General features: G+C 36.1%; 1 protein-coding gene across 9 annotated transcripts in view; it reads left to right on the top strand.

The window, feature by feature from the left end:
• UBE3A (ubiquitin protein ligase E3A) overlaps window positions 1–27,461 on the top strand; it is a 103,888-nt gene that overhangs the window by 8,041 nt on the left and 68,386 nt on the right. For 8 of the 9 annotated variants that reach the window (XM_007114887.4, XM_055088166.1, XM_024134491.3 and 5 more), the window contains exon 2: window positions 26,797–26,860. The gene's annotated coding sequence lies outside the window, so the exon portion shown is untranslated. Of the gene's footprint in view, window positions 1–9,442; window positions 9,465–26,796; window positions 26,861–27,461 lie in introns of those variants that run through there. The other variant, XM_055088165.1, reaches the window with a different exon arrangement.

Genomic DNA, 27,461 nt, shown 5'->3' with positions numbered 1-27,461 from the left:
TGCCACAACTAAGAGCCCGCATGCTGCAGCTGTAACCCGGCATAGCCAAATGAATAAATATTTTAAAAAAACAACAACTTAAACTCCTGTGGCACTAAAGGAATGCTTTAAATAGCAAACCAAAAACAGTTTTTAAAAAATTAAAAGAATGTAAACTATGAAAGTTTTATTGTGTCAGTATTTACTAAGTAGCATTAATGTGCTGAGTAGCATGTACACCGTCTTCTGACATTGCTGGGTTACTGAGGAGTTTACACAGACACAAATTACAATGTTCTGATTCCTTTTCACAAGTTTTATATGCTGTTTGTATTTCATATCTCTTAAGTTTACACTTTTTTTCATGGCTTAAAAAAAAGCTTCTTAAGTAAGTAGTCAGAAGCGAGAGGAAGACACATTCTCATCCCACTTGCCCAGTCCATTTAACAAGATTTGTTGGGTACCTACAGTGTCTTTGACATGTAACATTTAATGTTTTATTCCTTAAACCATAGATCATTTCTAAATGACTCCTCCTCTTTCCCCTCCAAAAACAATCCTCTCTCCCCTTAAAAAAATATTTGGAATAATTTGCTGTTTCTCTCAATATGCAGTCAGTGGAATAATATAAAACTATGGATCATACCTAAATTTTTCAGCCCAAACACTTACAAGTAAGTGTCTGTTTTCTTAAATGATTACTGGTCATGTTCTTCAGTCATGTTGTACCCTTTTGTTTAGACCTGTAGTTGTATAGGTCAAAATGTAAAAACATGACATTAAGTATACATATGCAGCTGTTTAAAAATTAGTTTTATGATTTTTATGAGTGAAGACCAATTTTCAGAAGTGATTTTTCAAGTAAAATACTTGGGTGAAGTTTTAGATGCTTTTTTCATGATGATTCAGGACGACAAAGTTTTGGCTGATTTTGACAGTCCCGGCTCTCTCCCCACTGCAAATGTAAAGGTAAAGTATGTATAGTGGAAATAGCTTTGGAGTTAGATCCTGCTTTTAATTCTGGCTTACCCTGGTTGTCTGACCCTTGGCAAGTTACTTAATCTCGAGCTGCAAGTTTTGTCATCTGTAAAATGGGGTGGTGAGACTAACTCAGAGGTGTGAGGATTAAAGCATGTGAAATGCCTAACACATAGGCACTTAATAAGTATTATCCTTTGAAGTCTTCCTACCCAGTTTTTCTGAATGTTCTCAAAGCACCTTATAGACAGTGGACTCTTAACATATTATCCTTTACATTGTTATTTTGCTTACTGGTTTTGAACTCACTTTTTAAGGACAAGCACTTCTAGTGTTTACCAGAGAGTGTGTTACCAGAGTATGGATGACTTAGTTATCAGCTAACATTTATTAGGTATCTACTGTGGCTACTCTGAGCTGAGCTTGGTGTAGGGGCTATAAAGACAAGTCTCATGTCTCTGTCTTTTGGAAGTGTATAGTCTAGTGACTTTCTCCATATAACACTTTTTGTGAAACCCTGTCAAATAATGGAGCCCCATTCTCCTGGTGCCCTTCCACTCCTCCAGGAGTTCTATGAACTCAACACCTCCTACTCCCAGCTCCTGTTCTAAAGAAGATTGTTTTACTGCTTCCTTTATACACTGTCTGGCACATGTTAGATACTTCATATCTTGGTCCCAATCCTCCACCCAATATCTGGCACATAGTGTGTTAGTGTTTGTGTGTATGTATTTGTATAAAAAAAATAAACTTACTTTGGCAAGTTGCCTGTAAATACTCTGGTATTTTTCTGGGACAGTCATCATTCTGTCTTCTGGTTATAAATTCACTGAAGTTGTGAGCCTGAGTAGGGCTATTCCTGTTTTACACATGAGGAAATTGCAGTGCAGAGCTTTAAGATAGTTTTCTTAAGGTCACCAGGTGGCAGAGCCAGGGCACATTTTGAGCCTCTGGACTCCAGGTCAGGACTCTGCACACAATGGTACATGTTCTGTCTTACCTGTTGGGAGGAGTGTTACTTTGCTTTGAGAATGCCCACCCACCTTATTGCAGTTAAGTGAATGTTTTCTATGATATTAGTAGAAGGCAACCTTCAACAAGATGCCTTTTCTGACCCTAGCAGTTACTGGAGGAAGTGGGGCTTTTTCTTCTAATAAAGAAAATAAGGTAAAATTACAGTAAGTGGAAATAGTGTTAATCTACAAGCCTATATGCTATGTCCAAAACATGAGATGTTTGAAATACTTAAAGATGCTACATAAATAGTTTTTTCTTTTTTCTTTTTTTTTTGGGCTGCACCACGCAGCCTGCGAGATCTTAGTTCTAGGGATCGAACCCGTGCCCCCTGCAGTGGAAGTGCGGAGTCTTAACCACTGGACCACCAGGGAAGTCCCTATAAATAGTTTTTTAATGAGATGACTTACAAATACATGATAAATTTCTTTGCCAACTTTTCATTTTCATTTAATCTCAAAATTGTCGCTTACAGTGCTTTGATCTATCTGTTATCTTTAACACATAAATACCATTATGGATAGTAAGTTTAAAAGAAGATAATTAAGTATAAGGTCTATCTGAAAATGAAATAAGGCTAGTACTTTTTTTTTTTTTTTTTTACTGCTGTTTGCACATGAGATTTAGCTGACAATTATTACTGTTTGATTCTAAGCCTTGTGACTGTGAACGCCCTAAAATTATATATAAAATTTTAAGTGCTTCAGAGTCTCAACAGGTTCTGTGAACGAAAGCCATGGAGAACCATTGATGTGGAGGAAGAAGCACTAACTTTGGTGTCAGAAGATTGTGGGTTCATCCTTCTTCTCTAGCTTCCTAGCTGGGCATGAGTAGGCCGTTTAGCTTTCTAAGCCTTGGCTCTGTTCTGTCAAGTAAAGGTGATACTTGCTTTGTTTCTGAGGAATGATTTTCAAATGAGATCATTCTTGAAAAAGTAAATTAATGGTAGTCTGTAAAGTGACCTTATAACTGATTTAGTGACTTGCCCAAGAAAACAGGTTGGTTGGTGGTGGACAGACGGTTAGAACCTTGGTATATTTTCATGCTTTTCTCTACTAACATTTTTAACCTTTCCATAGAAATATTATTTTTGGAAATACTTAGTATGTGAATTTATTTTATATTTGGTAACTACATTTGAAATAAACAGTAGATCTTAATAGTTAGTGATACATTATTCGGTATTATTAGTCCAAAGTCAAATCACTTCTGTAATTTGCTTTACTTTTGACGTCTCCTGTTAATGTGATAAAGGCAAGTGAATCATAAGGTTGACCTGAAAGGAAAAGAGGTTTTGGAGACTTAGAACCTTACTAGATAAAATTATTCCTGAAGTTCAGTTTTAGTAAGTCTTATCTGGAATCTCATATAAGATGTCATATGTGGATTGTGGAAGAGAATCCTAAGTAAGACTTCATTAATTAAAGTCAACATCTGTGCTGCAAATAAAGGAAGGAGGTGGTGTACGAGCCCTGAACACTTAACCCGAGTAGGATAAAAATCTTCTTTCAATGAAACTCTTGGCTTGCCAGTGTGGAGACTACTGTGGTGTCTGAACTTTTCATTGTGTTCCAGAAGTTGATCTTCTGTACACTTTGGGAGCAGATGAGGTTAGTCAAGCACAGATCCCTTTATGTTACAGAAATAAAACATGAAACTTTTTTTTTTTTGACCTGTCTCTTTGTGGTATGCAGGCTTGTAGCTCTTTTTTAGGGCTTAATAGGTGCCCATTTTTCATACTTTCAGTAATTCAGAATGTTCCTTTTCACATTTGAGACAAGTAGTACTACACACAGATTACATAGCTAGGGGCTGAATGAAGATGCTACCAGTACTTTACACATATTCTTTTCATTTGTTGACTTTTGTCTCCTTGTATCAAAAAGAATGGCTTATCCATTTAAAGTTTCTAACAGACTTCTACCTCAGCAGTCTCCTTCTTGAATGTGAGAAAGTAGTCTTAGGATTAATTGTCCTTGTGAGCTGTAGCCAATATGCTAACTCATTTATTTTTATATTCTTTGTGATGCAGCGTAAATTCTGAATTTTCCTTCCAAATTAAACATACAAACAGTACAAAGAATAATATAACAACCGTGTATGTACCACTCAGTATGGACAAATGTCACATTTTGTCACTTGCACTCTTTAGCACCCTTTCTAAAAGGGATGTTCTTTATTTTCTTCTCAGATGATAGCTCTAGCACTGCAGGTACCACTACAGGAGTTTCTTCATACAACAAATACTTTCCTATCTTTTATCATATGTAAAGCATAATCCTGTTCTTTGGAAGGGAAAGGATGAGATGCCCAGCAGTGTTTTCTATATAAAGCTAATGGGTCACAGGGAGAAATTTGGGTTATTTCCAGCTTATTAATTACCTTAGTACTTTTTTCTTAGGAATTCTATTTATTGTGCCTTGTGTGTGTATTTGCCAATATTGATAACCTTACAGTGTGCCATGAATAAGGATACTAAATATTTATCTTTATACCTAAATAAAGTTTTTGTTTTGAGAATTAAAAAAATACTTGTCTTTTGAACACCTATTGTATGTGACATGTATACTAATTAATAAATCCCATTTCACACAAAGAATATTTAGGTAACATTTTTTCTAGTTTTCTGAAGTGAGCTGATAATGTGCCATATTCCATGTTGGTGATAGAAAACTGCTGTTTAAGATAATCGAAATTTAGAGCTCCTAAGAAATGAAAAGCTTCCCTAATTAGTTAAGCTGCTTCATTCATATTCAATTTCTTACACATTTTGCTATGTCTGTAACCTATTGTTATAGAATGTTTATGTTCCCCCAGCCCCCAAATTCGTATGTTGAAATCCTGACCCCCTGTTGTGATGGCATTAGATGGTAGGGCCTTTGCGAGTTGATTAGGTCATGAGAATGGAGCCCTCATTATGGAATTAGTGCCCTTTAAAAGACTCCAAAAAGTTCCCTCCCTCCCTTCTGCCACCGTGAGGACCTAGCCAGAGGATGGCCATCTATGAAGCAGGAAGGTGATTCTCGCCAGACATCACATCTGCGGGTGCCTTGATTTTGGACTTTCTAGACTCCAGAGCTGTGAGAAATTCTTGTTTATATACCACCCAGTCTATGGTATTTCGTTATATAAGCAGCCTAAATGGACTAGGACACATATCAAACATGTTTAAAGAACAGAGAAGGAAAATAGGAAATTAAATGGATAAAGTTTGGTAGCTAACGTAGGGGTACATTGTGCTTGATAAAATGGAACTGCCTTTTTTTTTTTAATTTTATTTTACTTTTTATACAGCAGGTTCTTATTAGTTATCTATTTTGTGCATATTAGTGTATATATGTCAAACCCAATCTCCCAATTCATCCCACCACCGCCACCGCCCCCGCCACTTTCCCCCCTTGGTGTCCATACGTTTGTTCTCTACATTTGTCTCTATTTCTGCCTTGTAAACGGGTGGAACTGCTTCTTAAAAGTTGACTTTAATTTTGACATGAGAACATTTAAGTATAATATGTTAGAAAAGCTGAGCAAACATTAGACTTGCATATACATAAAACTAGATTTCTGCATTTAAAATCATTATTTCTTTAAATTTAATTACTACCCAGTGTACTATATTTCATATTATCTTCAAAATAAAAAGTAAAATCTTAGGGGTTCATTTAACTCAGTATCTGAGTCAGTCTCCTCCCTCCTCAAAATTCCTCTTCCATGTTTTGGGTAGATGAAGGGTAGGGAGGGGCGAACTTAAAAATAGATGGATCCCAGTTGTAAAATATTGATAGGTCACTTATCTCAGCTAAAATTAAACTATTTACTCCTGGATTGAAGATTCTGTGTGAACACTAAATATTTGCTGTCTCTCTCTCTTTTTTTCTTCCCCCATGTGCTGTTTTAGATATTTATAAGTGCTGGATGAATGAACTAGTTTTTAGTTAGTTCAGGACTTCTTTTAGATATCTGCTGTGGGGTAATGAACTATGATCAGGATATTATGAAGTATGATCAGGAACAATCCTCTAGGCCTCAGAACTTCAAGTAATTTTAAGTAAAGATGGACTAGGGTTCAGCCTGGACAGTGGGCCAGAGGCCCACTTTACTGCCTATTCCTGTGCTGAATTTGACAAGGCACTCCTAGGAGAGTGTGTGTGTGTGCGCGCATGTGTGCACATGCCCATTCCATATTACTCGCTGACACCAGATTTTGAGAAATTGGGGCTGATCACTATTCAGCCTACCAAGGTTTTCTCTCCAGCGATCAAGGTCTAATCGCCTTAAGTGCTTTTTTAGCTACATAGTATGTGTTTAAAATGGCGATGACTACAATAGTATTTATTTTGTGTTCTTATTCTGATATCTTTCCTTAGTTCTTCTATAAAGGAAGTAGGTTGGTTTAGATGATCTCCAAAGTAATTTTTGGCTTGGATATTATATGCTCACTTTTTTCTTTTTAAAATATATGTATATATTTTAATTTAAAAAACATTTAAAACAGAGTAAATAATATAGCAGGTACTCATTTACCCATCACTCAGAACTATAAATTATGCCAATTTTGATCCTTAGCGAACCAGATGCAGTCTTACATATGCACTTGTAGCCACCTCACCCCCAAGTCCTATTACCTCTCTCTTTACCCAAGGTAATAACTATCCCGAGGTTCTTGAATTTCATATCCTTGTTTATACTTTTACTGTATATGTGTACTTGTATCTGTAAATGCTATATATGATGTTGGATTTTGTGTTTAAAAATTTTTACAAAATGGTATTGTTACTGTATTATCTTTCATCAGCTTTTTTTTTAACTATTTTTGGGGGTATGTATGTTGATGCATGTAGCTCTAGTTTATTTAGTTTAACTGCTGTGTAGTACTCCATTGTATGATATATCAAATATATGTGTCCCACTACTAATGGATATTTTGAGTTGTTTCCTTTTTCGCTATTATAAACGATGCTGCAGTGATCATGTTGACACATTTCTTTGTGCACATATTTCTTTGGGAAGATTCATGGAAGTGAAACTGCTGGGAAATAGATTATGAATAAATTTACTGGATGTTGCTATATTCTTCTCTAAAATGGTTATGTCAGTATATACTTTATCAGCAGTGTACGGACATCTCTTTTTCCAGCATCCTAGCCCATACTTGAGATTGTCAGATTTAAAAACTTTTGCAAATTTGATGGGTGTGAAATTTTAGCAAAATATTACTCTCATTTTAGTATTTCCTTGATTATTAATTCTGGGTGGTGGATATATGGATATGAATTTTATTATTTTCTGTATGTTCTAAATGTTTCATAAATTAAAGAAATGGTTTAAAAGAAAATAAGAGACACCATGCTATACAACATTTATGTTGTAAAGGATCTTGGAGATCATCTCATCCAACATTCTTACTTATAATGCAGCCGGGAAAGTTATCAGAATAAGAATAAAATATAAAACCCTACTTATTGTCCACTATGATATTCTCTTTTGGGATATATTTTTGAAGTGAAGCTCATGAGTCTTCTCTTTTATGATTTCTGTTTTTTATTGAAGAAATCCCCTTTTAATATTGTCTGCTAATAGTTGAGAGGTTTTTGTTGTTTATTTTTTTGCATTTAGGTCCATCTGGGAGAGAATTAGGAATCAATTTTTTTTTTATATGAAAAACGAGTTGTCCCAACATTAAGTATTGAATCTTTTCCCCATTAATTTTTTTTAAATATCACCTGTATCATCTGCCAAATGCTTGGGTTTGATTTTAATTTTTTGTTTTTAAATACTGGTACTACATTCTTTTATTTCAAATAGCTTTATATTAAGCTTTGAAGTCTGAGTCAGCCTACTCCTTTATTCATTTTCAGAACTTTTATTCTTAGCCTTTCACTCTTCCATAATAATTTAAAACCAGTGTATCAAGTTTCTTTGGGGATATTAATTGGAATTGCATTGAATACATAAATTAACTTGAGAATTGACATAGTTTATCTTGCCATTTATTCTGTATTTTAGTTTTCTTCCTAAATTCCTTTTATACATACCTTGTTAAATTTATTCCTAGATATTTGATCTATACATATTTTTTTGCACTGTAAATAGGATCTTTTTTGTGTTACATTTGATCATTGGTGTTAATTTTGTATCCATTAACTTGGGTGAACTCCATCAGTTTTATTAGTTTATAATTCTTTTAGATTATTATAAACAAATCTGTCTTTTCCAGTGAACTTTTAAAAATACAAGTCTAACTTTGTTACATTCTGTTTAAAATTATTCTTTGGCTTTCTGTGGCTTTTAGAATAAAATGCAGAATCCTTAATGGTCTACAAGGTCCCATCTGATCTGGATTCTCTCTGCCTCCTCAGATTTAATTCACACTCTCCTTTGTTCAGAACCACCTAACAATATTGGCCTTTTTTCAGTTTTTTGAACTATCCAGGCTCCTTGTTGCAAACCTTTTGCCCAGTGCATTTCAGTCTGCCTAGAACACAGTTAGCCAACAAATTTTATCTGTCCTGTAGGGCTCAGCCTAAATATTACTCAGGGAAGCCTTCCTTTTAGAATCTCTTTGTACTTACTAGTATTAGGGCTTTCTTGTATGGTATGGTTATTGAATTCTGTGTTTCCTGAATAAGTACTTAGCTCAACTGACATTAAATAATTACTTTTGAATTGAAGATTCAATGAGAAAAATAAATGTTGGTCTCATTTTTTTTTCATGTGCAGTTTCAGGCATTTGTGAGTGTTGGATTAATGAATGTTCATTTACTGATTGATCAGAATTGCATTTTTTTTTCCAGTTAGAGAAATATTACTCCAGTTGGTAACTGCTCAGAAGAAAATGTGTAATTAGGCTACACTTTAGTATTTTACTAGACATTAATAGAAAATTAAATGTTTTCAATGTTTAATATTTATGTCCTTCGAGTATGGATGGTCTTCAGAAAAACAATTTTCTGTCTTTTAACAGATGCAGTCTAGTTCACTTAAAATTATATGTTGTGAATTTTTAAAAGCATTTTGAAGTTAAATTAGAAGCTAATGGTCTTTTATCCTTAATTCAGATTTTATGACTTTAGATGCTACATTTGATAGACAAATGAAATGTAATAAATTAAACATAAAATAGTGTTCATGATTATTTCTAGGAAAACTCACCTACCTTTAGTTATTTTAGTATATTGCATTATAAATATTTTTTGTGTGTGTGCTGAATGCTAATGTAATTCTGTGTTTAATTTTAGGTTAAGTTCTATGTAAGATTGAACTCAATTTAACTATTGTGCAGAAAGAACCCAGAGGAAAATTTCAGAATAATAAGTCATTGGGACTGTGTGTGGCACATTGCTTCTGTTTTCAGATCATGGAATTGTTGATTGCAATAAGTGATTTATAATTAAAGTCAGGAAATTGAAATAATTCTGGTAATTTGGAATTTTTAAAGGCTTTCCATAGATGACACTTGGGATCTACACTGAGATAAGATTCTCTCACTGCTAGTAAGTCACATAATAAACACTTAAGTAAACACTGGGGAAAGATAGCATTTTAATGTTGGCAGATCATGAGTTTACCTTTTATAGTTTTTCAGACAGGTAAATAAGCATAGTTTGTTTACTTTTGAAAATGTTCACAGAACCCAGAGAGAGGGGAGATCCAAGGGTCACATTAGAGAGTTCCGTTCTTTTCCAATGCACAGTGATTGTGATCCTAAAATTTTACTCCTGTATATAAAGTGACCATACACCGAGATTTGCCAGCACAGCCTCTATTTTAAATGTTAGGTTATTCCTGTAAATCATAAAACCAGAAATCCTAGAACTTTCATATTTCCAGAGAGCCTTTTATATGTCGTGGTTGGTTGCCCCTCCCCTCAAATATTGGTGTGTAGAATTATTTTTGAGAATAAGGAAATACAGAAAAAAATACGTATTTTTAAAGTATAAAAAGAAGTGAAAGTTTCCTCTTCCTTTCTTAGCCAATTCCAAAACTTAACGGTTGTTCAATTTAAATGTAGAAAAACATATAAACACCTGGTGAATACCAAACAAATAACATCGGTGTAAGTACAGATACTTGTAGTTTTTTTCTTTTTTGGGGTGGTTTATAAAAAATCATTCCATACACTTCTTATAATTTCCAACTTTATTGAGATATAATTCACGTACCATAAAATCCACCCTTTAGAGTGGGTTTTAGTATATTCAATTGGCAACCATCACCATTATCTAATTAGAACATTTTCATCATCCCCAAAAGAAACCCTGTACCTGTTAGCAGTCATTCACCATTCTTTCCTTGTTCAGCCCCTGAAGAGTGGCAGCCATTAATCTGCTTCCTTACTTTATGGGTTGCCTATTCTGGACGTTTCATAGAAATGGAATCATAAAATATATGTCCTTTTGTGTATGTCTTCCTTTACTTAAATGATATTTTGGAGGTTCATGTTACATTGTATGAGTATACACATACTGTTTATTCAGTAATCAGCTGATAACTTTGGATTGTTTCCAGTTTTTGGTTATTATGAATCATGTTATGAACATTCATATATAAGCTCTTGTGTGGACATACATATTCCTTGTCTTGGGTAAATACCTAGGAGTGAAACTGTTGGGTCTTAGCTAACTGTGTTTAACATTTTGAGGAACTGCCAAACTTTTTTTCCAAAGTGGCTGCACTATTTTACAGTTACATCAGCAGTATATGAGGGTTTTTTCTAATTACTTCCTTGCCAAACCAATTGTCTGTCCCTTTTATTTTAGCCATCTTGTGGACGTGAAGGTATCTTTGTGATTTTGATTTGCATTTGCTAAATGACTAATGATCATCATTTCATGCCCTGATTGTCCATCTTCAGAGATATATTTCGATCCTTTGCTGTTTTAAAATTGGGTCATTTTTCTTTTTATTGTTGGCTGTTAAGCGTTTTTATATGTTCTAGATACAGGTCCCTTATCAGATATATGATTTCCAAGTATTTTCCCCCCAAAAGGTTTTTTCATTTTCATGATTATTTTCTCTGAGGCACACAGGTTATACATTTTGGTGAAGTCCTGTTTGTTTTTCTTTTGTTGTCTTTGGTGTTATTTATTGTGTTGACCAAAAAGTTTGTTCAGGTTTTTCCATACATCTTACGGAAAAACCCGAATGAACTTTTTGGCCAACCCAATAAGAAACCATTGTCTGACAGTCATACTGATTTATACCTGTTTGCTTCTAAGAGTATTGTAGTTTTAGCTCTTACATTTATGTTTGTCATCTGTTTTGAGTTAATTTTTGCATATGGTGTTATATGAGGTAGGGGTCCAACTTTATTATTTTTATATATACATATCCAACTGTCTCAGAAGCATTTGCTGGAAAGACTATTCTTTCCCATTGAATTGTCTTGGTACCCTTGTTGAAAATCACTTGGCCATGAATGTAAGAATTTATTTCTGGACTCTCAGTTCTCTTCCATTAATCTGTATGTCTGTTCTTCAGCCACTAATACACATTCTTGGTTACTGTAGATTTGTAGTTAGTTTTGAAATTGGAAAATGAATATTCAAACTTGGCTCTTCTTTTTTTGGCTGGCTGGGTTCCTTGAATTTCTGTGTGAATTTTAGGATTAGCTTGTCAATTTCTGCAAAAAGGGCAGGTGGGATTTTGATAAGATTTGTGTTGAATCTGTAGGTCTATTTGAGGAATATTGCTGCCTTAGTATTATGTCTTTTGATCCATGAACATGGGATGTCTTTCTGTTTATTTAGGTCTTTAATTTTTTTGTGTGTTTTGTAGTTTTCGTTGTACAGGTCTTACACCTCTTCTGTTCAAAAGAAATGTATTTTATATATTCCTAAGATTCATTCTTTTTGATGTTATTGCTTATGGAATTTTTCTTAATTTTGTTTTCACATTATTCATTGCTTGTGTATAGATTTTTGTCCTGAACTTGTTTTCTGTACAACTTGTTTTTTTCCCCTCTTATTTGTTATAGAAATCTTTTCCATGTAAGTGGTTACATGTGCATCTACCGCATTCATTTAGCAAATATTTATTGAGCACCTACTATGTCATAGGCATTTTTCTAGGTGCTAGTGGAGACAGCAGTGTATACAAAATCCACCAAAACTCTTGTTTTCATGGAACTTAGTAGGGAAAGAGAGATCATAAACATCAAAAACAAGATATGTAGAATATATTGTATGTTGCATAGTACTTCTAAGGAGAAAAATAAAGGAAGTGGCATACGAAGTATTTGAGAGTGCAGGGGATGAGTGCAAATTTTAGTGTGGCCAGAGAAAACCTCACTGAGATGATAACTTGAGTAGAGAACTGAAGGAGATGCGAGAGCTAGCCTGTGGATGACTGGGGGAAGAGCATTTCAGGCAAAGGGTGTAGTGAATAAGGAAACACTGAAGTGGGAGAGTGCCTGATGTGTTTGAGGAACAGTGAGGTGGCCTGTGGGGCTGTAGAAGAGTTAATGATGGAAATCGAGTCAGAAAGGGAATGTAGGATACAGATCATTTGGTCATAATAAAGAGTTTGACGTTTACCTTTGAGTGAGATGGGAAGCCATTGAAGGTTTTTGAGCAGAGTGGAAGGTTCTGACTTAGGTTTTAGCAAGATCACTCTGGCTGCCATGTTGATCGTAGATTGAAAGAGAAGGGCAGAATCAAGACACCAGTTGGCAGGCTATTACAGCAATACAGATAGGAGGTGATGATGGTGGGTTGGACAAGGTGAGGCCTATCAGGTTGGTGAGAAGTGGCTGAATTACTGATACGTATTGAAATTATAGTCTGTAGGATTTGGTAATAGGTCAGATGTAAGTGTGAAATAAAGGGAGGAGTAAAAGATGACACTGAGGTTTTGGCTAGAATAACTGAAAGTATGAAGTTGAACAATACTTTTTAATTACTGCATTAAATCTATGTGTGGTATCACATGCCCACATAACTACAGGTAATTTTACTGTATCAGCTTGGTGGAAAGGGAAAAAAAAGAAAAAACTCAAGAAAAGAATGTTAGATGTGGAACATATGTCCTGAAGTAAACTTTATAGAAGACTATCAATCTTTTGACTTCTGTCACTCTTTAGTACTGAACTAGGAAACTGACTCAGAGTTCATAATATATTTTGAAACTCTTTATTGTGGAATTTAGGTTGTTTTCAATTTTTGATATTACAAATAATGGTACATATTATTTCTGTAAGGTAGATTTCTATAAAATGACTGTTAGACCATGAGGCTATGTCAGCTTAAAGATTTGGTAGATACTGCCAATTACTCTTCAAAAAAATCTTTTTAAGCAAGTTTCATTCCCAGCACATTGTGTAGGACTGCTGATTTACCTCATTGCTTATTATATAGTATCTAGTCATGAAATTAAAATGTTTTGATATAGGTAAATCTATCTGTCCTTTACGGCTTCTGAGTTTCACCATGCTTACAAAGATGATACAGAAATCTCATATTTTCCAGCACTTCTATGAGGCTACTTTATAGGTTTAGATTTATAGATTTAGATCTGAATACATTCAGCATTTTTTTGAATATTGTATGATTTAGGTTTAGATTTGGGTTGCATTTGGCATATGTTTGGATGATGTGTGAAAGTATCTAACTTTTCTAAGTTCTAATATCTAAATATCCCCACTTGGGCAGCTAATTCTCTAGACCAGCGGTTCCCAACGTTTTTGGCACCAGGGACTGGTTTTATGGAAGACAGTTTTTCCACGGACTGGGGGTGGGGGTGGGTCGGATGGTTTAGGTGGTAACGCGAGCGATGGGGAGCTGCAGATGGAGTTTCTTGGCTTGCTCGCCTGCCGCTCATCTCCTGTTGTGTGGCCTGGTTCCTAACGCTGCGGACCAGTACCGGTCTGGGGGTTGGGGACCCCTGCTCTAGACCACCTAAGGGATCCTTTCCCCACTGATTTAAAATGCCATCTTTTTATATATTGTTTTCATAAACTAAGAAAAAAATCCTGTTTATTGAAGTACTGAATTTTTATCCAGTAAAGTGCACCTATCTTTTTTTATTTTAAAAATTTATTTATTCATTTATTTTATTTAATTTTTTGGCTGCGTTGGGTCTTTATTACTGTGTGCGGGTTCTCTCTAGCTGCGGCGAGTGGGGGCTACTTTTCGTTGTGGTGGCTTCTCTTGTTACAGGGCACGGGCTCTAGGTGCACGGGCTTCAGTGGTTGTGGCACGCAAGCTCAGTGGTTGTGGCTCACAAGCTCTAGAGCGCAGGTTCAGTAGTTGTGGTGCATGGGCTTATTTGCTCCACGGCATGTAGGATCTTCCTGGACCAGGGATCGAACCCATGTCCCCTGCATTGGCAGGTAGATTCTTAACCACTACGCCACCAGGGAAGTCCCCATGTGGTAGTTTTACGTTTAAATTTATAAGGAACCGATGAACTATTTTCCCAATGGTTATACCATTTTGCATTCTTACCACAATGTATGAGAGTTCCATTTCTTCCAAATCCTTGTCAGCATTTGATACTCTCAAATAAATTGCAGACATTCTCATGGGTGTGTAGTGGTATCCCACTGCAGTTTCTTTTTCTTTAATTGTAGTAAAATATGCATAACATAAAATTTACCATCTTAACCATTTTAACTGTACAGTTCAGTGGCATAAAGTATACTCATATTGTGCAACCATCATTCTTAACCCATTTTTGAAACTTGCTCGTCATCCCAAACCGAAACTCCATCCCTATTAAACAGTAACCCCCCAATTTCTTCCTCCTCCCTCCAGCCCCTATTCTACTTTCTGACTCTATGAATTTGACTGTTCTAGGTGCTCATGTAAGTGGAATCATATGATGTTTGTCCTTTTGCTTTTGGCTTACTTCACTTAGCATAATGTCCTCAGGGTTCACCCATGTTACATCCTATATCAGAATTTCCTTTTTAAAGCTGAATAATCTATTGTGTGTATATACCACATTTTGTTTAATCATTCTTTCATTGTTGGAGACTTGAGTTGCTTCCTTCCTTTGGCTATTGTGAATAGTGCTGCTGTGAACATGGGTGTTAAAAATAGATCTCTTCAAGTCCCTGCTTTCAGTTCTTTTGGGTATATATCTAGGAATGTAATTTCTCGGTCTTAGAGTAATTTTGTGTTTAATTTTTTTGAAAACCAATATACCATTTTTCATAGCAGCTGTACTGTTTTACCTTCCCACAAGGGTCCCAATTTCTCCACATCTTTGCTAATACCTTGCTAACATGTTGTTTTTATTTTTTAAAAATAAATGCCAGATAATGGGTGTGAAGTGTCATTGTGGTTTTTTGTTTTTGTTTTTGTTTTGTTTTCTGTTTTTTTTGCGGTACATGGACCTCACTGTTGTGGCCTCTCCCATTGCGGAGCACAGGCTCCGGACGTGCAGGCTCAGCGGCCATGGCTCACAGGCCTAGCTGCTCTGTGGCATGTGGGATCTTCCCGGACCGGGACAAGAACCCGTGTCCCCTGCATCGGCAGGCGGACTCTCAACCACTGTGCCACCAGGGAAGCCCTCACTGTGGTTTTACTTTACATTTCTGTGATGACTAATGATGTTTTCATGTATTAATTGGTCACACGTATGTCTTCTTTTCTGAGTATCCAAATATTTTGCACATTATTTTTCTTTTCAGGATACAGGTCCTTTTTTATACAGGCGTGTATTCTGTATCATTACTGATTTTTTTGGGGAGGATACTTTATTAATTAATGAGAGGAGTGTTGAAATCTTCAACTATAATTGTGAACCCGCTATCTTTTCTTTCACTTCTCTTCATTTTTGCTTCCATGTATTTTCTTTATTTATTCTTTAATTTTTTGGCTGCGTTGGGTCTTCGTTGCTGCGTGTGGACTTTCTCTAGTTGCGGCGAGCGGGGTCTACCCTTTGTTATGGCACCAGGGATCGAACCCATGTCCCCTGCATTGGCAGGTAGATTCTTAACCACTACGCCACCAGGGAAGTCCCCATGTGGTAGTTTTACGTTTAAATTTATAAGGAACCGATGAACTATTTTCCCAATGGTTATACCATTTTGCATTCTTACCACAATGTATGAGAGTTCCATTTCTTCCAAATCCTTGTCAGCATTTGATACTCTCAAATAAATTGCAGACATTCTCATGGGTGTGTAGTGGTATCCCACTGCAGTTTCTTTTTCTTTAATTGTAGTAAAATATGCATAACATAAAATTTACCATCTTAACCATTTTAACTGTACAGTTCAGTGGCATAAAGTATACTCATATTGTGCAACCATCATTCTTAACCCATTTTTGAAACTTGCTCGTCATCCCAAACCGAAACTCCATCCCTATTAAACAGTAACCCCCCAATTTCTTCCTCCTCCCTCCAGCCCCTATTCTACTTTCTGACTCTATGAATTTGACTGTTCTAGGTGCTCATGTAAGTGGAATCATATGATGTTTGTCCTTTTGCTTTTGGCTTACTTCACTTAGCATAATGTCCTCAGGGTTCACCCATGTTACATCCTATATCAGAATTTCCTTTTTAAAGCTGAATAATCTATTGTGTGTATATACCACATTTTGTTTAATCATTCTTTCATTGTTGGAGACTTGAGTTGCTTCCTTCCTTTGGCTATTGTGAATAGTGCTGCTGTGAACATGGGTGTTAAAAATAGATCTCTTCAAGTCCCTGCTTTCAGTTCTTTTGGGTATATATCTAGGAATGTAATTTCTCGGTCTTAGAGTAATTTTGTGTTTAATTTTTTTGAAAACCAATATACCATTTTTCATAGCAGCTGTACTGTTTTACCTTCCCACAAGGGTCCCAATTTCTCCACATCTTTGCTAATACCTTGCTAACATGTTGTTTTTATTTTTTAAAAATAAATGCCAGATAATGGGTGTGAAGTGTCATTGTGGTTTTTTGTTTTTGTTTTTGTTTTGTTTTCTGTTTTTTTTGCGGTACATGGACCTCACTGTTGTGGCCTCTCCCATTGCGGAGCACAGGCTCCGGACGTGCAGGCTCAGCGGCCATGGCTCACAGGCCTAGCTGCTCTGTGGCATGTGGGATCTTCCCGGACCGGGACAAGAACCCGTGTCCCCTGCATCGGCAGGCGGACTCTCAACCACTGTGCCACCAGGGAAGCCCTCACTGTGGTTTTACTTTACATTTCTGTGATGACTAATGATGTTTTCATGTATTAATTGGTCACACGTATGTCTTCTTTTCTGAGTATCCAAATATTTTGCACATTATTTTTCTTTTCAGGATACAGGTCCTTTTTTATACAGGCGTGTATTCTGTATCATTACTGATTTTTTTGGGGAGGATACTTTATTAATTAATGAGAGGAGTGTTGAAATCTTCAACTATAATTGTGAACCCGCTATCTTTTCTTTCACTTCTCTTCATTTTTGCTTCCATGTATTTTCTTTATTTATTCTTTAATTTTTTGGCTGCGTTGGGTCTTCGTTGCTGCGTGTGGACTTTCTCTAGTTGCGGCGAGCGGGGTCTACCCTTTGTTATGGCACGCGGGCTTCTCATTGTGGTGGCTTCTCTTGTTGTGGAGCACGGGCTCTAGGTGGGCTTCAGTAGTTGCAGCACACGGGCTCCGTTATGTGGTCCCCTAGAGCGTGCGGTATGCAGTAGTTGTGTGTGGGCTCTAGGGCATGCAGGCTTCAGTAGTTTTGGCACACAGGCTCAGTAGTTGTGGCTTGTGGGCTCTAGAGCTCAGGCTCAGTAGTTGTGGCTCATGGGCTTAGTTGCTCCGTGGCATGTGGGATCTTCCCGGACCAGGGATCAAACCCATGTACCCTGCATTGGCAGGCTGATTCTTAACCACTGCGCCACCAGGGAAGTCCCTGTGCTTCATGTATTCTCAAGTTCTGTTATTAGATGTATTCACATTTAGGACTGGAAGATCTCCTTGATGAATTGATTCTTTATCATTAAGAAATGTCTCTGTTCTCTGGTAATATTCCTTGTCCTAAAGTCTGCTTTGTCTGGTATTAACATAGCTACTTCTCCTTTCTTACGATTCGTGTTTACATATTATATCTTTTGCTATCTCTTTACTTTCAACTTATATGCCATTATATTTAATAAGTCTTTTAGATAGTGTATAGTTGCATTTTTTGGATTTTTTTTACAATCTCTGCTTTTTAATTTGAACGTTCAGTCCACTTATATTTATTGTAATTTTCAATAGTAACACTATCAGGTTACTATTTGTTTTATAGTTGTACCGTTTATGCTACTTTCTTTTTTTCTTCCTTCCTTTCCTGCTTTCTTTTGGATTGAGCATTTTTTTGGAAGTCTGTTTTATCTCCACTATTGGCTTATACCTACCTCTGTTTTTTTTCCAATGGTTGCACTAGTATTTACAGTATGCACCTTAGTTTATCTCAGTCTGCCTTCAAAATTATACTCTTAGAGTATAATGTAAGAATTCTAATACATTATAAATGTATTCTAGTACATCTATGTATACATCTAATGTATTCTAATACATTATAAATTCGTTTACCTTTTTGCCATTGTAGTTTTCCATTAATTTCCCAATAGAATTTCTGATTATTTCTTTAAACAGTCAGTTGTTTTATAAAGAAACTTAAAAACGAAAAGCAGCATTCTTTGATGTTTTGCCCATATTTTCCATTTTCATTTCTTTTCCTTTGTGTAGATTTGGTGGACTTTTTTTTCATGGACCTAAGTTTCTATGTGGTGTTGTTTTCCTTCTACTTGAAGAATTAAAACATTTCTAAAGCACCAGGTCTATTGGCCAAAAAAAACATTTCAGCTTCTATTTGTGTGAAAATGCCTTTATTTCACTCTTCAACATTTTATTAGGAAAATTTTCAGACTTACATGGATGTGAAATAATTGCAGAATGTAATTCCACAATTAACATTTTACTATATTTACTGTCATATCTATCCATCTATTAATTTGTCTTCTTTTATTGATGCTTTTCAAAGTAGGTTGTGGATGTTAGAATATCTCATCCTTAATTTCATCATATATAGTAGAATATCTCATCCTTAACTTCATCATATATAGTCAACTAAAACTTAGAAATTTAGTATTATTAACTGAATGTAGTATATTGTTCTGGTTATCTATTGCTCCCTAACAAATCACTTCAAACTTAGTGTACCCCAAACATCAGCAGTCATTTATTTTGCTTATGAATCTGTACTTTTGGCAGAGACTGGCAAGGATAGCTTGTCTTGACTTCAGGCATGTCAGCTGGAGTTGTTTGATGACTGAGGTCACCTGATAAGTCGAGGCTCTTATCATCTAAAGGCTTGCTGACACATCTGGATATTGATGCTGGCTGTCAGGACTTCAACTGGAGCTCTGGTCTAGAACACTTAGATGTTGCTTTTGTATATGGTTGCTTGGCTTCATTGTCAGGTGGCTGGCTTCATCACTGTAGAGTGGCTACGTTCCAAGAGTGAGTATCTCAAGAGACCAAGGCAGAAGTGCCTGGCATTTTTATAACCTAGCGTCAAAAAGTCTAGCTTATAAAAGAGCACACACTTCCACCACACTTTCTTTATTGAAAGTCACTGAGGCTGCTCAAATTCAAGGAGAAGGCACATAGACCCCAGCAGCTGATGGGAGAATGCCAATGTTAACCTTGTAAGAAGAACATGTGGGATGGATTATATTGTGGCTGGCCATCTTTAGAAAATACAGTCTGCCACATATACCATTCCATGTGTTTTGACAAATGCTTACATCTTTGCAACGCAAAGTCCTATCAAGTTATGGAACCTGTACCCCTTCCTAGCCATTTCCTGCCCCCACATTACCCACTCCCCTAAGTCAGTCATTGTTCTGATCACTTTAACATAGATTAGTTTAGCTTGCTCTAGAATTCCATATAAATATAAATCCTGGTATTTATTTTTATAAGGTTTCCCTTAGCATAATGTTTATGAAATTCATCTGTGGTACTGCGTGTGTCAGTAGTTTGTAACTACGTTCTTCTCTTAAGGGACACCTGGACTATTTTCAGTTTCTAGCTGTTGTGAAAAGCCTTCAGTGAACAGTTGTGTGAAAGACTTTGCGTAGATACATATGGTTTCTTTGCTCTTGGGTAAATACCTAGGAGTGCTGTTTGGGTTATAGGATAGTTGCCAGATCTTTTCTCCAAATTGGTTGTTTTGTTTTATACTCTTACCAACAATTATATGAGAATTTCCAGTTGCTCTACATTCTTGTCAGCATTTGGGACTGTCAGTCTTTTTGATGTAGCCATTCTGGTAGAGGTATAGAGGTTTATCTTCATATTTTGAAGGATATTTATTACTTGATATATAAGTGATATATCAAGTGGTAAATATGTCTAGGTTGACATGTTTTTTTTTCAGCATTTGTTTCTGATGAGAAGTCTGGTTATACTTATCTTTCTTCCCCTGTACTTAAAGTCTTTTTATTTACCTCTGGCTTTTCTTTAAGATTTTCTCTTCATTACTGGTTTTCTTTGTGATTATCCTGCTTAGGATTTATTGAGTTTTTGGTTTTGTTTTTTTGGTCTGTGTTTATGTTTTCATCAAATTTGGAAAAGTGTCACAGTCATTATTTCTTCACATGTATTTTTTTAAAGTTAGTTCTCTTCCTTCTACACTCTTTTTTCCAGGGTTACTCTGGTTACATGTATAATGTTAGACTATTTGATATTATCTTCAGGTCATTAACATTTTTAGTTCTTTTGGTCTTTCTGTGCTTTAGTTCACTTTGTCTTGTATTTCACTGTCCTTTTTTTTTTCCCCTGCAGGGTCAAATACTTTCAGATATTTTATCTGTTTATATAAATATGTATATATTTATTTACTTTTTGTATTTCTAGAAGTTCCATTTGATTTGTTTTCATGTATTCCTTTGAATCCTTGAGCATATTTATAATAGCTATTTGAAAGTTCTTGTCTACTGATTCTATCAATTCTTTCATTTCAGGGTCTATTGATTGGTTTTTCTGTTGGTTATGGGCCGTCTTTTCCTGCTTACATATTTAGCACTTTCCTATTGGATACTGAACATTGTTATAGTCTATTGTTGAGTGGCTGAATTTTGTTGTCTTTTAGAGTGTTAAACTTAGTTTTGCCAGTGAGCTAAGTAACTTGCTGCTCAGCTTGATCCCTTCAAGGCTCTATTAGGGTGTATCTAGAGAAGGCTTTACTTTAAGGCTGGTACTACTACAAATGCATGGCCCTTCTTAGTTCTCTACTAAATGTCCTCAGTGTCAGCATATTCTCTTCACTCTGGTTGGGAGGAACTTAGGGATCTCCTAGTCCTGTATGAGCACTGGGGATATTTCAGCTCACAGCTCCTCTTTCCCCAGCTTCATATAATCTTTCCCTTTATTCATGCAGTTTTGTGTATAGTGGCAGACTCGAAAGGACCCCCAAGTGACAGATTTCTGGAGACTTTCCTCTGCGTAGCTCCCCTCTGTGGCAGTCTGTCTTATTAAAAATTCCACCCACTTCAGCCTCAACTCTGACCTCTTGCTTCTTACCTCAGTGAGACTGCGGTCCTCTGACTGGGTTTCCCCTCCATTGACTCAGGTTGGAAAGCTGCCTCCATGAAGAAATTCAAGCATTGGAAGGGTTCACCTCATTTCTGTTCGTCCTCATGGATCAGTCTCACACTGCCTGTTATCCAGGGTCTGAAAACAGCTGTTTCATGTGTTGTCCAGTTTTCTTGTTTTTGACCAGAAGTGACTGTTACATACTTTTGGATCTTTCTCTGGACTTAACTTTCTGTTCCACTTAAACATTTAGCTAATGCTCATTCCGTACTGTGCTTTTTAAAATAAACTTTTGATTGAAGTATTAATACACATAAAGAAGTGTATAAATGTGCACGTAGCTTGTTTAACTTTCACACGCTGAGCACACACGTTTAGCCAGCATTCAGATCAAGAAACAAGATAGCTCTTCTGAAGCCCCTTGTGCTCTCTTTGTCACTACCTCTCTTTCCCCAAGAGTAACCACTATCCTGACTTCTACTAGCATAGATTAGATTTTCCTGTTTTTATATTTTATGTAATTAGAAACAGTCACATTTAGTTGTGTCTGGCTTCTCTCACATAACATATTTGTGAGATTCATCCACATTGTTGGTTGTAGTCGGTTGCTTGTAATTTCTGTATAGTACACTTGACCCTTGAACTAGGTAGGGGGCTGGGGTACCCATCCCCTGCATAGTCAAAAATCTGCATATATAACTTTACAGTAGGCCTTGAGAACTTTACATTCTGTATCTGTGAATTCAACCAATTGCAGATAGTGTGGTACTGTATTAATGTATTTACTGGAAAAAAAAAATCCACGTATAAGTAAACCTGCATGGTTCAAACCTGGATTGCTTAAGGGCCAACTATATTTTGTTTTTCATTTTGCTGTTGATGGACATTTTAGTCATTTTTGGTTTGGGGCTACTAAGAATATTGTTACTCTCAATATTCCACTGAACGTCTTCTAGTGAACATATGTACTCATTTCTATTTGATGTGTACTTAGTGGAATTTTTAAGTCATAGGGTAAATGACTAAACTAAATGATTTACATTTAGTTTTAGTAGATACTGTCAAAGTTTTTTGAAGGGGTTGTATTGATTTTAATTATACTATTACATATTTTATGCTTTAGTCCCTGGTAGAACAAGTTCTTGGGAGAGAGACATTATTCTTCTTTGAGAAAAATGAAAGTTTCGTGGTTATTCTTACATGTTTGAGCTTCAAAATAAACTTTTGTTAGATTGGCATTGGGTTAAATTTGTGTTAATTTGGAATTAAAGGATACCCTTGTTTGTGCATCCGTGAATTGCATTTGGAGCTAGTTTAGAATCCTTTGTCAGGCCATGATCCTTATTCCTTTTTTTTTTTTTTTTTTTTTCCCTTGTAGAGGGAGGTGTGGTGTCAAGAAAACAGTCCCCGTTACTATGAAAATAAACATATGGATGAGATGAGCCCTACCCTCCACCAACTTACGGCTAGAGGCACTGAGAAACATTCAGATAGTTATAATGTATAAAATAATAAATTTAAGGTGGAAATTAAGAAATTATTTTATAGTATTAGGAACATATAGTTGCCAGACAAGACAGTGGTTATTTACAGAAGAACTTAGAGAACTCTGTGAGATACAGCCTTTAAAATGAGTAGACTTTATTTAAACAGGGCATAATAGGTGGGTGGGGGATGGAGGTTAGCAAAGGAGAGAAGTATTTCTGAGTGAAATGTCGTGAGAAACAAAAGCATTGCAATCAGAAATATAGATGGCCAGTTTGTGATAGCCAGCAATCCAATGATGGGACTAGATCAAGTACTTGGTAATGATGTCATAGAGTGGGCAGTAAGGCTTGTATGAATGGGTGGAAGCCGGTGGCAGGGACTTCATATGATAGTTTGAAATTTATCCTGTGGGCATTGGGAAAGTATAGATTTTGAGTATGAGAGTGATATGGCCAAATTTGGGTTTTTAGGAAGATAATTCTAGTGGCAGAGTCAAGGATAGAGGAAAAAGTAAAACTAGGTGAAGTAATGAGCATCTATAGCATGACTATGCCTGGGGAAAAAAGGATGCAAGTGATATTTCAAAGAAAAAATTTACAGGATTTGGGTATAAATTAGAAGTGTACAAGGGAAGGAGCATGGCCTTTACAATCAGACAACTTGTTTTTAATCTTGTATTCACTAGTTAAATGACCTCTAAAGCAAGTTACGTAAAAGAAAACTTTCCTCTTCATAAGATGTTTATCCTGTGAAGTATATTTTGTGAACATTTTCAAGCACTGGAAGTGTAAAAATGAATGATATATATGTTCTCTAAAAGTGTGGTCTAGTCTGAGAGAAGAGGCTGGACTGGCAGGTTTTGGCCAAATTATGTACAGTTTCATCAGAAATGTTACTCTGGAACAAAGCCAACAAAGGAATAATTGGGGGCAATGTTGGAGTGTGGGGGAATTTCTGAGGTAGAATTGATAGCACTGGGTGAACGGTTTGTTGTACTGGAAAGAGAGGGGCTTTCTCTTTAGCATATGACTCAGAATTTTCTAATGGGTGACTGGACTGGTAGTGGTACCATTACCTTCCACGGTTTTTCTTAAGATGTCTGGGGTAAACCTTGCTCATGCCTCAAAGCTCAGTTTATATGTTACTTCGTGAAGAACGTCCTTCCTTTTTCCCCAGACTAAGTCAGAATACTGTATATGCACACTTACCATATCCTGGTTTCTTCTTCACAACACTTAACTATGCATTGCAGTTACCTAGTTTATTGTGGTTTTTATTGTGCGCATTTCCCCCATTACATGGGGATACAAGATTGTCTAGTTTCTTTACCACTATGTCTTCATCCACTTAGTAGACACTCAAACATATTTTTAAACTGAGTTATAATTGACATGTAACATTGTATTTTAGCTAGTAGACATTCTTTGAATGACCTTTAGTATCAAACCATACATTGGTTAGGCTAAATAAAAATGAGGGGGAGAAAATAAAGAATGGCACCAGTTTTTTTCATTCTGTAACTAGTAGGACAGCAAGATTAGGCACATTCAGGGTGGAGTAAGTTTTTTTGGAATAATTGAGCTTGATTTTAGATGCTAATGAAACATCCAAGTGTATGTGTACTATTGGTAATTGAGAGTAGCAGGCTTATGACTCGAAATGAAGGCTTAAAGATGGAGAGTTAGGGATCCTACGTATAGAGAGGTGCTATAGGAATGGATGATGACATTGCACAGAAAATTAATTCTTAACCTACGAAAAGGGGCTATTGATAGAAACTTGGAGAGTGGCTGTGATTGAGGGGTAGGAAGATGAACTAGCAGAAGACTTAGTTCCTGTCAGAGGTAGAAGAACACAGGCAGGTATAGCATTATGGAAGTCCAGGAGGGGTGAGAAATGGTTAGCAGTGTGAAATGCTGCAGAGAAAAAGTAGGATTAAGAGGCCATAGGATTTAGGACATAGAAGAATGATGATGACTTTTATAAGAAAACTTTCAGTATGTGGAAGGTTTTGTATGTTAGCATCTGAGCTAACGGTTTTCAGGCCTTTCTGGCAGTTAAAGGAAGGAGAGCAAGGAAATGGTACTGTAAAGAGTTAATGGAGTTGAGGGAATTATGTTGAAAGTACTATATGAAAGCAGTGTTTTAAAATTTTAGTCTAACTGCAGAGTGGACTAGAATGAGGAGAGCCTAAAGACAGGAAAATTTACACAAGAAAGTTATTGGAACAGTCTTTTGTGAAATTTACAAATGTACAAAACTTAATGAGTTTCAACAAGTAGCTTTCCCATAAATTTAAGACACCATAAACATGGCATAAAGGAGAACAAGATTGCTGAGTGGACACAATAAAAAAGTGATAGAAAAGGTAGTCTGAAATTAAGTTTGACCTAGGGTTACAAGCAGGTGAAGGAAACAGGCTGTTGGAGAGGAGATAAAGGACATGACAGATGTAATAATAATATGTATGCACCTGTGTAGAGAGGGAGAGAGAGTGAGAGCAGGCAGATGGACTATTTTAAGGGTAAGTGAAAACGTTACAGGGACAGGTGGATGTAGATTGGTATAGGCATTTATTCTTAGATTATTAGACTGAGCCCTCTGTTGGAGAGGAATGTGGATACAAATAAAATAAAGGCACTAGGTCTGGTGTAAGAGTGCTAATGGTTAAATTTGCAAAGAGTGCAGGTAACATTTCTGGTGCTTACAGTTTCTGTTACTTATCCTATATCTTCGTAGATTTGGTAAATTCTATGATTATGTGTTCCTAATCTTCTAAGGCAAAGTTTCTCAAATTGGGGTATGCATATCATCTGAAATGTATGTTAAAAATACAGATTCACATACCCCCATTTTATGTACTGAATCACAGTCTCTGGAGGTTGAGATCAAGTAAGTATCTTCATTCTTTACAGGTTCCTTAGGTGATTGTATTATAGAACAGAGTTTGAGACTCAGTCCTCTTAACACTTGGTTAATTTAAAAAGAATATCTATATGCAGTATAGTATATTCATTTTCTGCCATCAACCTGTAGGATGCTGGGTGAGTTTCCTGATTTGGTGGGGGACTTGGTTTCTTCATATGCAATAAAAGGAAATGTATTAAAAGACTTTAGTTCCTGTTCAACTGAGAAATGCTCTGATTATATACAGATGGGTTAAGAATTTACAGTGCTTTATTTGGATGCATGCTTTAAGCTTCAGAATTTGGTTTTTGATAAGAGTTAAGTTTTGATAGATATATTAAATGTTTGATTTAAGAAATAATATTTGCTACCATACACTGAGGTCCTATTATGCTCCAGGCGGCATTGTCCTACATACTTTAAAAATATTTTCTCTATTACAACAACCTGACACCTAAGACTTACAGGTCAAGGGACCTGCCAAAGGCTGCTACTCCAGGAGGTAGTTGGGCAGATGCCCATATATGTACCTAATATAGCAGGTCCTCAGCATATGGAATTTAATTAAAAGCTTAATTGCTGTAGGTATCTGAAGGAATTAGAGGCATGTAGTTAAACAGTTTTCATATATTTTCAGCCCTTTTGGAGGGAGGGAAGAGTAAAGAAACGGCAAGCAGTAAGTTCTGTGGATGAAAATGGCTACCATGGTTTTGCCAGCTGAAAGCAGATTACAGGGCCTGCCTAACCACCTTTCCATGAATCCTGGCAACAGCATTAGGGGCATTTGTCTCTTAATATGTTTCTGGATATTCATAAGTATTACAAATGAATTTGCTTTTATAATAAATTTTAGAAAAAATATTTTCTATGAAAGTTGTCCATCCAGTTGTCTGTGTAAAAAGAATTGAGTGAGGTGTTTTATATTTTAGGTTAAAAATCTGTAAGAGCCTGATTTTAGAATTCACCAGCTCCTCAGAAGTTTGGCGAAATATGGTATGTTTCCGTTTTATTTTTTGGAATTCAAAATTGCATGTATATCTTAATGCCATGGTTAGAATAATGACAAATGTATTCAGCAAATTTGGGTGTCTGCCATTTTTAAAGCATGTGCTAGGTGCTAAATCACTATGCTACCAGGTATACTGTATGAGGAATCCAAGTGGGATTCTGAAGAATTTTAGAAGAGGTTAGTATGCTATGAGAAGTAAAATAATTGCATAAGAAGGTTGAGAGGGTGAGTTTGGCTGTTAGGCTATGAGTTAATAATAGCTTCCATTTGTTGGGCTCTTACTATGTGCCAGACACTGTTGTGAACAACATATATGTTTGTTCATCCTCATGACAGCCCTCTGAAATAGATACTACTGTTATCTTAGTTCTGCATATCAGGATACTTAGGCTTGGAGAGGTTAAGTAACTTGCCCAAGATTTTCCATCTAGTAAGTGACCAAACAGGGACTTGAATCCAGACTGACTCTGGAAACTGTTTGCTCTGTGGAGCACTGGACCTCATGAAAACGGAGGTCTAGAAGAGAGGACTTGCCTCAGTAATTTTCACAATACACGTAGCTCGTTAATGAATTAATTCATCTCA

This window comes from Physeter macrocephalus, chromosome 11 (genome assembly GCF_002837175.3).
Source record: "Physeter macrocephalus isolate SW-GA chromosome 11, ASM283717v5, whole genome shotgun sequence".
In the NCBI taxonomy this organism is placed as follows: domain Eukaryota; kingdom Metazoa; phylum Chordata; class Mammalia; order Artiodactyla; family Physeteridae; genus Physeter; species Physeter macrocephalus.
This window is presented reverse-complemented; position numbering and strand designations above follow the sequence as displayed.